The sequence below is a fragment of the Lactuca virosa genome, chromosome 4, assembly GCF_052849685.1.
Source record: "Lactuca virosa cultivar CGN04683 chromosome 4, Lactuca_virosa_CGN04683_v6, whole genome shotgun sequence".
NCBI classification, from domain to species: domain Eukaryota; kingdom Viridiplantae; phylum Streptophyta; class Magnoliopsida; order Asterales; family Asteraceae; genus Lactuca; species Lactuca virosa.
The window spans coordinates 253,127,483-253,145,749 of record NC_136429.1 but is presented as its reverse complement, the minus strand read 5'-3'; positions in this window follow the sequence as shown (position 1 = coordinate 253,145,749).

The window sequence follows — 18,267 nt, the reverse complement described above, 5'->3', positions numbered from 1 at the left end:
CGGACCAATCAGCAGGTGACACGCAAGACTGCGGTCCAATCAGAAGACGCCATGTAGCAGACACATGGAAGCCTCGCATGCGAGGGTGACGTGGCCGAAGAGGGTCCATGCGAAAATTCCCGTTTTTCAACATTTCTTGATTTTCGTGCCAAAAACTTGCGAAATTCATAACTTTCGCATACGAGCTCCGTTTTTGGCGTTCTTTATATGCATGGGTAGGTAAAATTATAGTCTACGACTTTCGTCTAGACTACGTCTGCTAATTTTGACTATATTTTTAATATTATTATTTTTAACAGACCGGGACAGGAAATCCGTTAAAAATTCATAACTTCTTCATCCGACGTCCGTTTTCGTCTGTCTTTTTACCGTTGTACTACTTTTCACGAGACCTTCGATTCTAGTTTAAGTTGTGTCGGCTAAATATCGATCGATTTATATTTCTAATTTTTAGCTGTCTACTGCTAAACCGAAACTTAGAAAAATCACAACTTCGTCATACGAAGTCAGTTTTTTACGTTCTTTTCATGAACGTTCTCGGTTTAACATATTCTACAACTTTCATTTAGATTGTTAAGGCTAAAAAGCGTTTTATCGAAAATTCACTTTTTACACTAAACAATGTTTTGCCGGTTTTGTCGCGGATTTTCGATTGGTCATAACTTCTTCGTTATAACTCGGATTTCAGTGTTCTTTATATTTTTGGAAACCTTGTTACAATCTCTACCACTTTGTTCATCCCAATTACGATTATTGATCAATTTATTTTTGACCTAAATTTGACTGGTGTCACAATATATATATATATATATATATATATATATATATATATATATATATATATATATATATATATATATAGACACACACACACATAGGCGCACACACACACACACATATATATATATATATATATATATATATATATATATATATATATATATATATATATATATATATATAAATCCTTTAATAATATAATAGTATAAAGGTTGTATTTTAAACATTTAAAACACTAGCGTTTTAGAATTTAATATTTCAAAATTAAAACTTTTAATCAAATTTTAAATTCCAAAACTTGAGCGCAAATTTTGAAACTTTTCAAAATTTCTATATCAAATTTTAAATAATTAAACTAATCACATAATTTTGAACATTATCATAAAATTTGACCATTATCTTTTAATTAGATGAGGATATTCATTACCATATTACAAAATTCGAATTTAAACAGTTAAAAAATTTAATGTAATGATCCTTATCTTATTTAGGGCTGAAATCCGAAAAATTTGCCAACAGACGAACCAATTCGTCGAGTCAGGGCATGGACTCGTCGAGTTGGTCCAACTCTTCGAGTTCATCTTAGAACTCGTCGAGTTCATCAAAAAGAGGCCAAAAATGAATTTGATTCAGCTTTGAACAAATTACAATTGCATCATATGTAACAGAAAAACACCCTAAGCTCTGATACCACTGATGGGTTTTGAGCATTACAACATTCCTATGGTACACATGCAACTCTAATTGCTTTGGATCTAAGTTTTTCTCAAGTTATACATACAAATTAATTTTCCAAAGCAAAACCCTAATCTAGCATACAAGAAAAACGAAATCTAATCATATTAGGGTTAGAAGGATACCTTTCTTGTTGATAGCTTAATCTTGACCTTCAAGAGCTTAGTGCCTCATGTGTTGCACCTCTAATGGAGTCACAAACACCACTTAGAAAAGGATGAACAAGAGAGAGGTGATGGAGGCTTCTTGAATTTGGCTAGGGTTATCTAGGAATGCATAGAGCCGAAAACTGTAAGCCAGGGGTTCCTTATATAGCTGAGCTGCTAGGGTTTAGGTGGAAACCCTAATTCTCTTATTAAGCCTTAAGAAATCCATGGAATCCTTCTAGAAGGCCCCTTGGTCGAAATCTCTATGGGCTTCCCATAGATTTCATCCACTCCTTCCTTTAGGAGTCCATCAGCCCAATTTGCAACTATCAATGATTTGCAATATTAGTCCCCTTACTTTTAATCAGTCTATTTTGATCACTAAATTAATTCCAAATTAATTTTTGATCAATACTAATTAAATAATATGATTTCTCAATTAATATATAATTCTTATAATATATTAATAAATCATTTATCAACCTCTTTCTCCATAATTGATCATGTCAAGTTGCTATGGTGAAGGCAACCTCAAAGGACCATGCTATTATCAAATCAAGTACATACCAATTATAGTTATGGTCTTAGACACCTAATCCAACAGACCTATCATCTACGATCTCGACATCTAACGGACAATCCTGCTCCCCCGGAGCTCCAACAAACCTCTTGCTAAGCGCAAAGGATCGGGTAGCCCCCGAATCAAACAATATCAAACCAGAAATACCGTTCACGAGGAACGATCCTAAAATAAAACATATAAATATAAGCAAGCAGTTCAATATAAATAAAGAGATAAGGAGAAGATACATACCCGTCACCACGTCAGGAGTCGCACGAGCCTCCTCGACCGTCAACTGAAAAGCCCTGCTCTTCACCATAGGTGCATCTACCCGACCCTGCAGCCATCAGTAATCCGAAGAGTCGCATGAGCGGGTGCTGACACCGGTCCTGCTGTAGCCAAACTCAGAAAATGGGCCTTCTTGTGACCCCTCTGATTGCAATGAAAGCAAATCAGATCAGATACTGGGGTGGTGGTGGTGGTGGTAGCAGTGCAATCTCTGCTAATATGACCTGTCCAACCGCACTTGAAGTATCCAAAACCACCCACCCTGCACGCCCCATCGTGCATCCTGCCGCACTTGCCACAACAGCCCCGACCCTGCAGGCCCTTCCCTCTCGCATCAACAACATTGGGCCTCTTTCCCGAGCCCCCTTATACTTGAGCCTCATCCGACTTTCTCTTACTCTCCATCTCAAGATGAATCTCTCACTCCCTAGCTCTCGCTATCATCTCCTCCAGCGTCCTGCAGCTGGATAGGCTTACAAACTGCCGAATATCACTCCTCAACATCTCATGATACCTAGCCTTCTTCATCTCCTCATCCGCTACATACCGCAGAACCAAAAGTCCCCTCCCCCGGAACATCATAGTGATCTCGTCCACCGTATCAGTAGTCTGGCGGAGATCCTGAAACTCTCGCGCCAAGTGCAGCACCTCGATCACCGATGCAAACTGAGTCGTGAACGTGGTCACAAAATCATCCCATGTCATCGTCTCAACAACCTGATCACCAACTATGCGTCCCACCTCCTCGTACCAATCTCGTGCCCTGTCCTTCAGAAGACAGGAAGTAAGTCTGACATTTGGCCCCTCATGTCAGCTGCTGGTGCGAAAGGTGTTAGCAACATCCTCTAACCGCCTTCTGCTTGCTATCGGATCCCAACACTAGATCTCATCCTAGGTTTTCCTAGGGAAACTCCACACCACTCTCCATCATCAGTTGCAGAAGGAACTCCCGCTAACCTCCTCTAACTAGCTCACAAATACAATTACATATCACCAAAATCAAATAATTCTTTGAATGAGAGGTCTCACACTACAACGGTTGGACTCAAACAAGAGTTTCGCAATAGAGTTAAAACCTAACCTTCTAAAATTATTTTGTTCTTATAATATGTAACTTAGCATATTCATTTACTAGTTAGCTAAAGTTAGTGAGAATTCCTAAAACGCACAAAGCAAGCAACATCCGAGCATCAAGTAATCAGAACCAAGCATCACCTAATCAGGCCATCCTATCACTGACTGATCAGTAGTAGCATACAAGTTTACAAGCTCATACAATAGGCATATAAAGGCATCTCTCCTAGCATTCTATCATGAAAATATTGATCAAATCGTTTTCCCTAACTAGCATGCAATTCACAGATTCACAGATCAAATCATATCAGATAACATCTACGATATTTTGGGAAACTTACTTGAGCTCGGTCGATTGCATGTACCACACACTTTCTTGTATTAGAAAACTTTTTTTTCTTTTGAAAACATTTCTTTTTGAAAAACTTTACCAAATCCTCAGTTTGAGTTCAGACACACCCGAGAATATGTCCGAATCCCTCAAACCAATGCTCTAATACTAACTTGTAACATCCAAAAAAAAAGACTTGATTTTTTATTTTTATTTTTAGATTAATAAAATAGTAAACCATGTCATTTTTATAAAACCAAGGTAAAAAAATTGTATCAATACATCAACAATCATCAGAGTAAATCACAAAATGCAGAATCGAGTGGTGTGTGCTATGCAATCATCCCGAGCTCTTCCTTTTGGAACCAGAAGTACTTGAAACATAAAATGAAAACCGTAAGCACAAATCTTAGTGAGTTCCCCAACATACCACATAACATACATAAATAAACACATAACGGGCCCAGTCCACACTCGCATAATGGGCCCCGCCCACTGAGTATAACGGGCCCTATCCAAACTGTGACAACCCGAAATTTCTATTCTGTACAACATTTCAATTCAATAGAAGTCAGAACAGTTTCTGCTAACTTTCAAGCTTTTTGGAATAAGTTCGAGTCTTTTTATGTTAGTACTTCAGGAGATACCAGGAGAGAGGATGCTCTAGGGTTTATTGTGTAACAATAAAGTCCCAAAGCTCCAAGAGTTTGGAGTTTACGGCCTAAACAAAGGTGTTTACGGCCGTAAACCCTAAATTGGGGGTATATATATGACACTTAGTCATTATTTACCATTTTTCACAAATTCAAGATCGAAACTCAATTCTCTCTCAAGTATCATCCAACAATTCTTCAAGATCTTCAACTTGTAAGTGTTTCTAGCCCTATTAAGTTGATATATTGCTTAATCTAGTGATTTAACACACTTCCATCCGTGAAATCATTCCAAAAGGTTAGATCTTCAAGTTTCACCAAGAACACCAAGAACACACACTAGTGTTCTTGGACTTTTAGCACCTTTTCAAGCCTCTATCTTGTAAGTACTTCTATCCTAGAGTATAATAATGCTTGTTCCATTTCTATACATCAAGAAAACACCAAGGAAACCAAGGATCAAAGGTGTTTATGGTCCAAGAACACCTTGGACCGTAAACCCTAAAAAGGGTGCCAAAGTGTGCCCTAGTCCCTTCTAAGCCTTGGAAACTTGCATAGATCCCTTCCCTAATGAGTTAAGTACATGAAAACATCAAAAGACCATAAACCATTTGGGTTTACGTCCGTAAACCCAAAGGCAAATGGTCCAAGGACCGTAAACTCCATTTAGGAGTGAAATGGTGCCCTAATCACTTCCATAGGCTTATACTTCAAGTGGAAATGCTTCTAAGGACTTGTAGAGCTTCAAAACAACACATGGTCAAAGAAGCATGAGTTTACGGCCGTAAACTCATGGGTTTACGACCGTAAACTCAATGAGTTATTGTCACAAAACCGTAAACTCATATAAAGGGTTCCCTTGAACCCTAAACTCAATAGCAATGTCCTACAACATTTAGATGCAATCCTCAGCACTTATAACACTTATATAAGGTGTTTTTCATGCCCTAGGATGTCTTAACTTTGTTAATTAGTTGTTTAAAGACTAATTGGATACATATATGTGTTATTATATGTTAACTAGGATCATTGTGTGTGTACAAGTCTTCACTTGACACCTAGCAATCCTATATCATCAGTTCATCCAAACCACTCACTACAGGTGAGTTCATACCCCTTAATTAACCTTTTAAATGTTTTAAAATGATTTTATGGGGGGGGGGAATACAAGTTGAATGATTATAGTTATTATATCAATCACATGTGATTAATAACTACCAAACAAGTGGATTTCTTACTTTTCAAACTGTGTTACCAAACTGTTTTACTTCAAACTGTTTTACAAACTCTTTTTCATGTCAAATACTTTTACTTAAACTCTTTTAAACTTATATTCTGTTAAATGTGTATCTATATAGATATAGTTATATAAGTAGGATTGAAAGGACTTAGGACTGATAGCTCACCTTACTTCCTATTCCTTGTTTGGTTGTGGACTTAGGGTATTAGGGTTATCTGTCTGAAGGTCGTTTGAATCCTAGTTATATATTATGTATAAGTATATAGATACAAAGGTTCCTTCTTTCATTCAGCTCCATACCTTTGTGTAGCAAGGGTATACAAACATGTTCATACATTACTAGTAAGCTACTATAGGAGTAGTTTAGGAAGATACTAAATTTATTACTAGAACAATGAAACATACAAAGAGTCAGTTCATACAACAAACAATACCATACAGAGAAAGAGATAACAAACAATACCATACAGAGAGAACATACAGGCTAGACAGAGATAGAACATACAATACAACTAGCACATTCATTACATATACATTATTACAGTTATGTCAGCCACCTAACAGGGCATGGCACTACCTGGCATGACCGTTTTTGTATCCAGAATCTCCTTAAATGGGGAGCGTATGAGTTTGTGTATATATCTATACTGGATTGACTATCCTACACCTTGCTGCTCGCTACAGTGGGACTTTCAAGTCTACGGGTGCCAAACGTCATTTCTTACAACGTCTTACATCGTCGTTTTTCTATTGAGTCGGTAGCAGGATACATGCCGATCACATGGTACTTTAAAATAACAATTGGTTTAAAGTAGTTAGTACAGCAGTAGTTACTTAATACAACACTACAGTACTATATCATTTTCCCATTACATTTACTTTGTGATATTCACACAATAAACAGTAATGGAAAAACTATATTTTTGGTTAATGATAGTCGGATTTGGGAAAATACACACTCTTACAAGAGACACATACACATATACTTGATGCCTTGGTAGAAGGCTACTTTTAGTAGGAAACATAGGGTTTTCTAGGAGAGTTCAAACAATTACAAACTTTTACAAACATATACAATTACAACTTACAAAACACTTTCATACAACTACATACACTAATATACTTATGATCTCACCAGCTTTAAAGCTGATAAACTCTTTCAAAATAACTTGTATTCTCAGGTCGCCAGTAGACAGGTTTTTGCGAAGATGGAGCTCGTTCAAGACTCATCTTTATTTTGATGTATATTATTTTTGGTGTCTATATAACTTGACAGAACACACTTGTATGAAAATATATTATTAATGCAATGGATGATGTTGTTGCTTGTTTACTACTTTGCATTGTTGTGATACTGTACATGACGTCCTCCACCCCCGAACGATTCCGCCGTTCTGGTTTTGGGGTGTGACACAAACTCGCATAACGGGCCATGCCCAACATATAAATCATATAAGCAATTAAACATAAAAGAGTCATACATTCATCTAGTATCCTAGCATCATTGATCATGGGATGACATTAGTGCCTTAGATGCGCTAATATGGTGAGGAAACTCTTCTCGCACTGCTAAATCTCACGGATAAATCTCTAGCTGCTGGCCCGCTAAAAATCCCCGTGCCATAATCAGAAAACATCATCCAATTAATAATTGGATCCTGACTCACCCTAAGAGTCCAAACTAGGGTAAAATACCTTTTTACCCTTCCCTATATTTAGCCCAAGGCCCAAGCCCAATCCAAATTGTCCAAAAGCCCAAATTCTAAAATAATCACCCAAGGCCCACTATGACCCAATTTTCCAAATTGGGCCCAAACCCCTTCATGGGCCTTTAACCAAGGTCCAAAAATATTCTTAGCCCAAAATAACATTCTGATGGCACAAAATAAAGCCCTAGACTCCTAAGTTCCAAAATAAAGCCGAATACTGAAAATCCCAACTTCCACAGCCCACTGCTGAGTATGCGGGGCCTACTCAGCTTGTACGCTAAGCGTACTCGCTTTTGGGTTGGTAAGCACGACGTACTAGCTTGTACGCCCAACGTACTCCCCTTGTTTGGCCAACTTTCTCATTCAGCTCTTACATGGTTAAGACTTCACTCCAACACTTGGATCTGACTTCCTTAAGGTGGTTTATCACGTAAAGTTTCCAACTTTATGTGCGTGCATGGCTTAATGAGGCTCTTAACGCTCAAAAGGACATAACAAATGACTTAATGCATGCATGAGAACACCGATACAATAAAGTTTGCATTTTTATGCCAAAGGAACCCTCAAAACATCCATATCTACAAGGTTTAGCTTCTAAAATGACCTTAACTCATCAAGACCAACCAAAGGGACAAAAAAGGACCATAACAAGCTAAAGAGTAGATCAAAGCAAAGAGTAGACAAGGTATGGACTTTATACCTCAAAAGTCACCAAAAGATGGAGCTAATTCTGTATCTCTAAGCTCCCCTCCAAGGAGTGAGTCTTCCACTTCTTTTTCTATGACTTCAAAGAGAATAAAACCCACCAAAGATCAAAATCAAAGCTTTAGAGCACCTCACAAAGAAAATGGACGAATTAGGGTTTTCAAGTGTAAGAAGGATGAGTAAACATGTCCAAAAAAGGCTATCACATGGATTATATAGGGTGCAACAACCTAAAATTAGGGTTTCATTTAAATGCACGTATGACCCGCATACACAAGCATAGCCCCGCGTACGTGCCCGAAGGCGTGATCTAACCTCGTACTAGTATGCTAAGTGTACACATATGGTACACCCTGCGTACTAGCTTCTCAGCTAGTATGCTAAGTTTACCCTTTAGTACGCCCCACATACTAACCAAAAGGACCGAAAGTGAAATGCTCATAAATAGAAGGGTTGAAAGGGAACATACCAAATTCAAGTGTTACATGTAGCCTAAGAGAAATTGGATGTTATGCTAGATTTGAAATCTTTCTGGGTAGGAAGTGAGATTGAGATATCCTCTCTTTGGATGTGACTTAGAGTGTTACTGCACGAATGATGCTTGCTTTGTGCTTTGTGGGACTCACGATGGTGTGAGTTAACTATTAAGTGAATATGTTAAGTCACATGTGGCATAGGTTAAATAATCTCATATTTATGGATTTGACGCTACTGTGCGACTCTCGTTTGAGTCTAACTGTTGCAGGGATGAGTATTTCACAAGAAGGATTATCTAAGCTTTGATGCATGTGATTGCATTCATGAAGTAGTTAACTGACATTATTGGGAGTTCTTTGGCAGCTGATGGTAAGGTGAGGTCGGGAACCTAGGAGAGCCTAGGATGTGCTGTAGTGGGTTGGCGTGTGCTGTTTAGCAATGGGCATTTATTTGAGAATGGGTGTGTAAGAATGGCTAGAACGGATACAGACAAGATTGGTTACTTAGGGACCCGAGATGATTCTTGAGGAAATATGGATATATGTGGAAGGTAGTATTGGGCCCATAATACTGGAAGCACAGGATCCATACTCGAATCGAGAAAAAATTAGGGGATTCTAAGGAACTGGTTAAGGATGGTGGCATGGTTTGGCACCATGATTCGTTGCAGTATATTCCCGCCTTTATCAGTTTATCGGGTATGATTGTCCAGGTTGAGGATGGGTTAGATGATTGTTCGGGCCTCAGTGTCCATGTCTGTTGGGATTCCGTGGTGCAAAAATATGCAAGGTAGTTGATTCTGAGGTCTGGAGGGCCTTACTCAAAGTAGTGACTGTTGAGTCGCAAGACTCAAAAAGGAAGCAATTGTGAGGAATGGCATGAGGATTGCAGCCGGAGATTAAGTGATAGGCAGATGGATTGGGATGTAGTCCCGACACGAGTCTAGAAGATTATTATTTTCTTTGTCGGCGGGTATAGCAACGTAGGAATTCACAAGAGGTTTTTGTGGTGCGGTTGCTTTGATATGAGATCGGGGGTCAACTTTCTTGAAATTTGTTAGGTCAGATGCTAGTTGAATGTTTCAAGAACCAAGCAAAGTGAATCGGTAAGAGCAACTTCTGTTGTCTATGATGTATCCTGACTATGAGAATGATGCTTCTTATAATTATGGGTAATGCTCGCGACGAATTGTGTTTTGGTAATTAGGTGAGGTGTGTGGTAGTTCATTTGTTTCTAGATGGAGAATTGGTGTCATGAGTGAACAAAATTATTGTTTTTGCATATGCATGGCATTCTGATATTATAGGTGGTTATGATTGGGAGGTTAACGAGGTTTCCATCTGAGATGTAGTATGTTCTCAACGTAATTTGATGGTACTTCGAACCCTAAGCCGGGGAGAACCGTCTATTGTGGTTGAAGGATCATTGATATGTTTGAGTTTATGACTTCGAAAGAATGAGTCTTCGGGATTTGCGGTTCAGATATGCAGAAATTTGATTAAGGATTTGGTTAGGACGGAGGTGCAAAGCAAGTTATCATCAGATGTATGTGTTCAGGAATGCAAGAGTCGTCTTCTCGGAAAGAAGATGTTGGATGAGGAAGCTTGATGTAGCTAGTTTTTCCTTTCAGAATGCTGCTGAATACATCAAGAAGTGTTGGGACACTCAGGTTGAGCATTGATTGCTGGGGGAATTCCTCAACTTATTGTATAGATTGCTATCCCTGTTCTAGGGTGGGCAATGTTGATTGGTAAATCATCTTCATAGTTTTGGTATGTCTAGTATCACGCGAATTTTGGTGCAAGAAGTGTATTGGGTTATTGGGTTAGTTGTCAACACATTCTCGATTGTTGGTCTTCTTGCTCATCATCAAAAGTGGAGGTCCTTCGAACGTTTCGTGTTGTGTCAGTTGAAGATCAATGGATGCGTCAACCTATCGTCGAGTTCCGAATGTTTTATATTTTCTTTGGTTTCTAGGTATGTTTACCCTAAATTGTGGTGTGGAATTTTGGTTTATAGCAGGCTCAAGTTTGGCAGTTATCCTTGATTATTGGAAGTTTGGATGTTGGGGCAACGTTGTTCAACTTTCCTATTTTGGCAACATTTCTTAAGTCACAATGGATGTTTTCTCGAGCAATTATGAATTGGTGGAATCTATTCCGTTTCAATCAAGGTGTGGGATCTTGTATCGATCATTCATGAGGATTTTCTATTAATGGTTGAGGTTCGTCATTTCGTTAAATCTGTTAGTACCGCATCCTTTGGGTAAGGATGTGAGGATGAGAGGATAGAGTAGATCCAGGGTTGGGTATGTGTCTCCCCTAAGGGGCGTACATTGTAGTAGTGCCTCGATTAAGGACAGGAGGGGTACAAGTGGACTGAGTAAGATAACTTGAGATCTCTTGATTATTATTTTTGGCATGATGATCATTTGGGTTATAACTTTCGAATCGGGACAAGAGTATGACTGTCTATCTTCTCCTCTGGTTGTATGCGACCATGTTTTCGTCTAGTTTTACATTGGTATCCGTCTGTTCTGTGTAATGAGTTGTGTATGTTAGAAGAGTATGGCCCATGTTGTGTTCGGATAACATTGAGAAGGATGTTGTTTGGGTTCCTGCAAGTCGGTGGACTACTGGTTGGGTAGTTAAGGTTGTTAGGAATGATGGTTGTGCACCAGTAGCCGCTTTCAGAGTGTTTGCATTGTGAACTTGGGTTGTTTGAGGGTTGTCTATCAAGAGTTCAGTTACCAATGTTGGCCATCAGTTATGGAATCTCGAGCCATAGCTGACATGGGATTTGGTTGCAACGTGATATTTTTTGGATTCACCATCCATATGCTCATGAGATCAGCAGGTTGGTGACGACTTGTAAGGAAGTCGAGCGCATATTTGAGGTTGTTAGGCGCAACCTCCGAATTAGGGATTTGGTGTAATTCTCTATCGGTATAATTCCTAGTCATGGCCTAGGGGTAGGTGCGATGAATGAATGATTAGTAATCCTGGAGAATAATCTGTTGGGGTTTATTTTGAGGGGTCATGATTTTGGGAAGTTCCTGCTTTGAGTGGTTACCATAGTGTTATGAGGTCTTCCAGTTGGCAAGAGTAAGGTAGTTGTTTCAGTTCTTAGGCAGGGCTACTGGGATTCCTTCTTTTGGGCTGAAGGAGAGTGTTAAGGTTCATCCTTTCAGAGGTATAAGCAATTTCTACCAGGACGGGGTTTGGATGGCAGGTTTGGTAGACATTCATCGGTATGGGATAATTCTTCAGTCTTAATCGGAATTCAGGATGTTTGAGCATGATCTTCTAGCAGCGGAGGAAGTAGTAAGGAATGATTTCGAGGACGATATCTAATTTAAGTGGGGGAGAGTTGTAACACCTTGTTTCGAATCGTTTCATAATACGGGGCCGTGACTCGAAGACCGGTTATCATAAGGCTTAGGGCCTTTAGGAAAGAGACTTATTCCCCTTTGAGTGTGGATGATGTAGATTAGATGATCATGGAGTTCAGTTTATGTTTTGGAGTCCAAGGGTATATCGGTAAAGTGGCAGTTTGGGTCTTTTATGAATTTTGTATTTTAGTTCGGAATGTTTATTTTGGCAAAGGGGAGTTAATTGAAGTGTAGAGCTCCTCATTACCTTTCCATGGATATAAGGATCATCGGAATCAGACGTAAAACGAAGAAGTTATGGATATTTGAAGTTAACAAGGAATTGGAGCAAAGCTGAGTATGATGGGAGTATAAGGAGTACATGGAGCATACTAGGCTCAAATGATCACAGAGCATCACCCTTGTACGCTGGGCATACCATGTGTACGCTGGGCGTACGTTGGTCAGATGTAAACCCTAAATTTTAGGGTTTGGACCCTATTTAAGCCTCATTAACTCTTGGAACCTTCCCCATTTGTAGCCTCCATCCCACTCAACCTATAATCTTGAAACCCTAGCCTCCATTAGGTGATATTTGAGTTCTTAGTGTGATTTTGGGCATTTTGGTTTACATTGAAGAAGAAAGAGCTTCTTGAAGGAGTGATGCGGGCCTTGGATCTTGGAGATCCAAACTTTGCTCACCTTGATCTATATTTTGGAGGTACAATGCTTCAAACTTGATTACTTTATTCTTAGATCTTGTTTTGGCATGTTTTTATAAGCTTTTTGGTCCCAAAGCTTGGATCTTTGTGAGTATGTGTTAGGGTGAAAAGTCATGCTTGGATGTGGAGTGTTTAGGCTTACCCTCTTGTATGTGTAAATGAGTTGAGTCTTTTCCTATAAATAGGAAGTGAGTGACTCCCATTATGAAGTGAACCATTTCGGAGAGAATTAGTTTTAGAGAGAGAAACTAGCATACCCATTTTTACTCTTTCTAATTCATACTAATGAGAGCTTAAAAGATTTTATTTACTCCATGTGTTCTTGATTTTGTATGATGATTCAGTAGATCATTCTTATTCCGCACATGCCATCATAATCAACACCACTACATTTGGTATCAGAGTGGGTATTCTTGATTGGATCAATAATTGATCCATAATGGCATTCTAGATTTGGTGATTCTTCATTTTTGATCTTTGATCTCCATGTTTTAGAGAGTTTTGATTCTAGAAATCGAATTCATCTTTGATTCTATTCATAATTCGATTTTCTTCACTAGAATTCAAGTGATTTTACTTTCTCTCTCTAGAAAACCCATTCAAAATCACTTTCTCTCTCTAAAAATTTTCAAGTTCTTGTGATCATGGTGGATTTGCCGTATGATTCTTGGGTTGTGATCGTTGAAGATATTAAATACAAAGTCAATGAAGATCAATTTTATGGTTTGGTGTTAATGGAGATTTGAAGGATGATAATGGAAGCATGATTTTTCAACCACTTTGTAAGATTGTATGGTTGAATACAATTGCTTTGTCCATATTAGTCCATAGTAGAAATCAAAAGGAAGGAGAAGAAAGAGATTTGTTTAATAAGAAATACATTTCTCTAATTGAAAAACCAAATGATCTTCGTGCTCTTAAGTTTGTTGAAGTACTTGACAATGGAGTTCAATGTGATGTTCTTGATATTCTTGAAGTTCATGATAAGAAGATTCAAGTCGATCTTAATGAATATGAAAAAGTTTTTGCTCGATTGGAGTTCAAACCGATGATATTTTGTGTTTTTGTGATTCTTTTGAAGGAATGATTCCTTATCGTAAGCCGGTAATCCAAAAAATTCACAAGTATTAAACTCCAAAAGATTTTATTCAAACTCGCAAAGTTGAAGTTGTGGATAGTGGGTTTGTTCATGAAATCAAATCTTCAAGATGCAAAAGGATGAGAAAGAAAAAGAAGAAGAAGATTAAACGGAAAAACAAGCGGGTTCACTCACAAAAATCATCAAATGTTGTTATGAAGCAAATTTGGGTTCCAAAGCAACAATATCCAAAGGTTGCATTGAATTTGAAGTCAAAACCTAAAAGTATTGGTGGTTCTTATGAAGATGTTCGTGGATCGTTGAAGAACACGAAGAACGAGTTGTACATCATGCATAGTGGGTGGTACTGTTGGGTTATGAGCATTCTAACACTCCTAAGTGTACATGCAACCCTAAATACCTTGGATCTATGTTTTCTCTATTATACATACAATTATGAACATCCAAGGTATTATCCTAATCTAGCATACAAAATAATAAATATAACAAGATAGAATACATACCTCTTTGATGTAGAATGTCTTCATGAAGCTTGAGTGCCTAGTGCCCCAAGTGTGACACCTCAAATGGTTCACACAACACCAAATACACTTGGAATAACTTGAGAGAAACTTGAACACTCCTTGAAATCGTCTAGCCCTCACACTCACACATTAGTGCACGATTTCTTGAGTCATGGGATTCTTTTATATGGTGGCTATTAGGGTTACACCATGTAACTCATAACTTTACCCATTCCTTATGCTCCATGGATTTTAACCTCTCTGGAGTATCCATGGGTGACCCCATGGACTTAGTCCAACATAAGGAATCTTGGATCACAAGCCCACATATATAAGAATGAATGATTTACGCAATCAACCCATATATTTAATTAGTCTCCTTTTGATCACTTAATTAATTCCAAATTAATTCTTGATCAATACTAATGAAATAACCTTATTAATATATTAGAACTTATAATATATTAACCAACCTTAAGTGTTATTTCTCTCATTATAGTCTATCCAAATGCATGATGCCATGCAACCCAAATGGACCATGCCGGGTCGGGTCAAGTCTTACCAATTATAGCTATGGACTTAGACATTAATCCAACAGTCTCCCACTTGGATAAGTCTAAAACTATTATTGCGTATGACTTCAGGAACCGATCAACAATCGTAGCTCTCAAAAGCTTCTGTCGAACTCTGACCTTGTCGATGAACTCTGACCTTTGTTAATGACTTGTCCATTAGATAAGGGATCATATATTCCTCCATTCTAGATATCATATGGACTGAGACATGGATTATCAATCATTCTCTCTGTCCATTTGTTGTTTCCCGATTTCCGATTCATGATGACTGACTGATTGAACAAATCAAATCAGTCCTGGCTTGGCCAAGCACTCACATGTATCATCTTTAAATCATCGAGGGGCCCACATATATCGCTTTTATCCCGAAGGTAAAAGGAATGGATGAACTTCGACTCATATGGCTTGTTCTACTACTTGTTGAATCATACACAAAAGCACGTTTTATAACATCGAGTTACCAATGCGTTTTCGTGCAATCAATGTATAACCAACTCATACTAACAACTCAGATCTATAGGTTTGAAGAATATAAGATATTATCGTCTCATGATCACTCGTGATAAAATCCATGAAGTGATTCAAATGAGCACAGGTTGAATCTAATACTCAGAACTTATGAGCACTCATGAGTGTTGTAACACCACTTTGTCCACCAACTTGGACCTCTACAAACCAACCCATGACAATCTTGATTCATATCTACTTCCAACATATGACCGACTGTGGATGGTTTGAATAACTTAATCATTCAGGAAGAGCGACTTAGTTATTCTGGAAGTCAAAACATGCAAAGTGAAACACAAGAATAAATGAATCAAATATGGTATCAAACCCTATGAATATAAATAAACACTTTTATTTATCACCATACTGATTACTCATTATTCATTGTTTCGGTTTTATCAACTTTATACTTGAATTTAAAACAATAGTTGTCCCATGCTCCAAGCATGTACACTATGTTTTCTAAACACTAGTCATGCCATACACCAAGTATGCATACTATGTTTGTCTATGATCTTTACTTTGTAAAATAGATCAATTGAACATCACTCCAATGATCCTCTTTTCACAGTCCCAAATCCTTACTGCAAATGCAAGAATTCCAAATTCATGCCATTTACTGAAATCTGTTAGATTCTAAACTTATATGCATTGATCCTCTTAATGATTATGCACGAAGTCAGAAAGACTTGACAACAATCATTATAGAGCATTCCAAAGGAGATCAGCTCCTTGGAAACATCCTTCTTTCATTAAGTTTCCTAATCTTACACAGATTGAATAATTTCTAACTTTGAAACATTTCCATATTCCATTTTGACTATCACTTCTGAACAAGAGTTGCCTCCTTACAGATTATGTCAATATGGTCCTTCCAGAATTAACATTATACTTCCAACTGTCCTTGAGCAACCAATCTTTGGTAAACCTTAGATTGTCCTCGACAATTGCTTAATCATTTTAGTCATATCCAATTCTAGACCTTTTCCCTTCATAATGCCCGAGGCATTTGGAAAATTTTAGAAAGGATGAATATAGCACATGTAATCGATCCTATATCCGAAGCATATGGGACACGATTCATGATGTCTCACATAAAGACTAAACCAGTCTTTTGCTATAATATTTCCATTTCAATTTGCCAAGTTCTCAAAATTCAGATTATGAAAAGGGATGTCGTAATCATAATCGAATTTTAGAACGCAAATAATGGACCCATATATAGAATTTCCTTATGTTGAGCCATTCCAACATGAAATTCATATATATATCCTTGATTAAATACGATTAAAATCTCAATCTAAGCTTTTAGAATTGAAATGAAGTATAATTTCCTCTCCCTTAATCATAGCAAAACAACTTTTTCAACCCCTGCAACCTCACGAATTGAAACTTTTGTTTTCTATAATTAACATTGCTAACTTGCAACCTTTGTCATAATTATCATGCTCCCACTAACATGATGATTATTAGCATAACACTTATGCTCCCACTAGCTTTGACATGTACTCAGAAATCAGCTGACTTTCTTACCAAAGTTCAGATTTCTGATACTTGATTGTTTTGATAAAACTTTATCAAAATCATACACCTCTCTTAGATAGCTCACATGTGTGTCTAAACAATTTTAGAACAATGAAAAGGGATGCTGTAATCATAGTCTCAATTGTTTAGACCTTAGCCACTTCTCACAAGTCCATGTTAGTGTGCCGGTAAACCACACACACTCCACTAACGACTTTGAGAATGCAAATATCACAATTGCTATCTAGCTAAAATCTACTTAGTGAAAGTGTTTCCTCACCATCATTTTCATGAATCGGAGAGAAACCTTATGAAACTTAGATTTAATAGTGTATGTGTTCTTATCCATGTGTATTTGTCAAAACCATAATCACAAGACAAGGTTAGTGACAAATCCAAACTCATATTGATTAAACTTGTGCAATCTTAAATTCTTGCCATTTGGCAGCTCAGGTGCCTGCCATTCCTTCCAAGTAGTTGTGCAACCAATTGAGAACTCTCAGAACTCCTATGCAAACCCAACTTGAATAGGCACAAAAATTTCAACACGATAGGTTATAAACCTCAAGTCGTGTGCTAGTGAAGGACTTTAGGTTTTATTCTTGATTAAGTCTTGAAACTTTCAAGAGCTTTAAGACTCCCACTGTCCTCTTGACATATAAGACTCCCTTGTCAAATATTCAAGAGATAGTGCGGATTCTTTATCAAGACTAACACTTTACACAATTGGCCTAAGTTGGTCTCTGTTTTATCCAAAACATCACAACTTACCAATTTCAAATGTACAAGAGTAGATAACCGTTTACTCTTACATTTGACTAGTGTTAACAAACCCTCTTTAAGATATGTCACTCAAGTTACAATCTTGGAGTATGACTCTAAGAATTGTTTTGGAACGAAGTATGACTCATCTTTTTGATTTAACCATTTCAACAATTCATGACTCCTCTTCTTAGTCATAAGAATGCACTAAGATGACTTTAGAGGACCAATTGTGATATGGTATCTTAATCATTAAGATGATCGTAAACATGATACTAAAGTACTCTCCCATCTTTTCAGATTTGAGAAACTTTTATCTTTCTGCCATTCTTTGATTCTTCTTATTCGTTCTGTCTCACATTGAAACTTCTCCAATGCTACAAACTTATACTTAAACTTATAAGTATAACCATATTTACTGAACTTAAGTACATCATGACGAATAGTCTTCTTGATCTTTTGTGGTGGACTTGACCAGTGCACAAGAATGTGTACTCGATCCCTT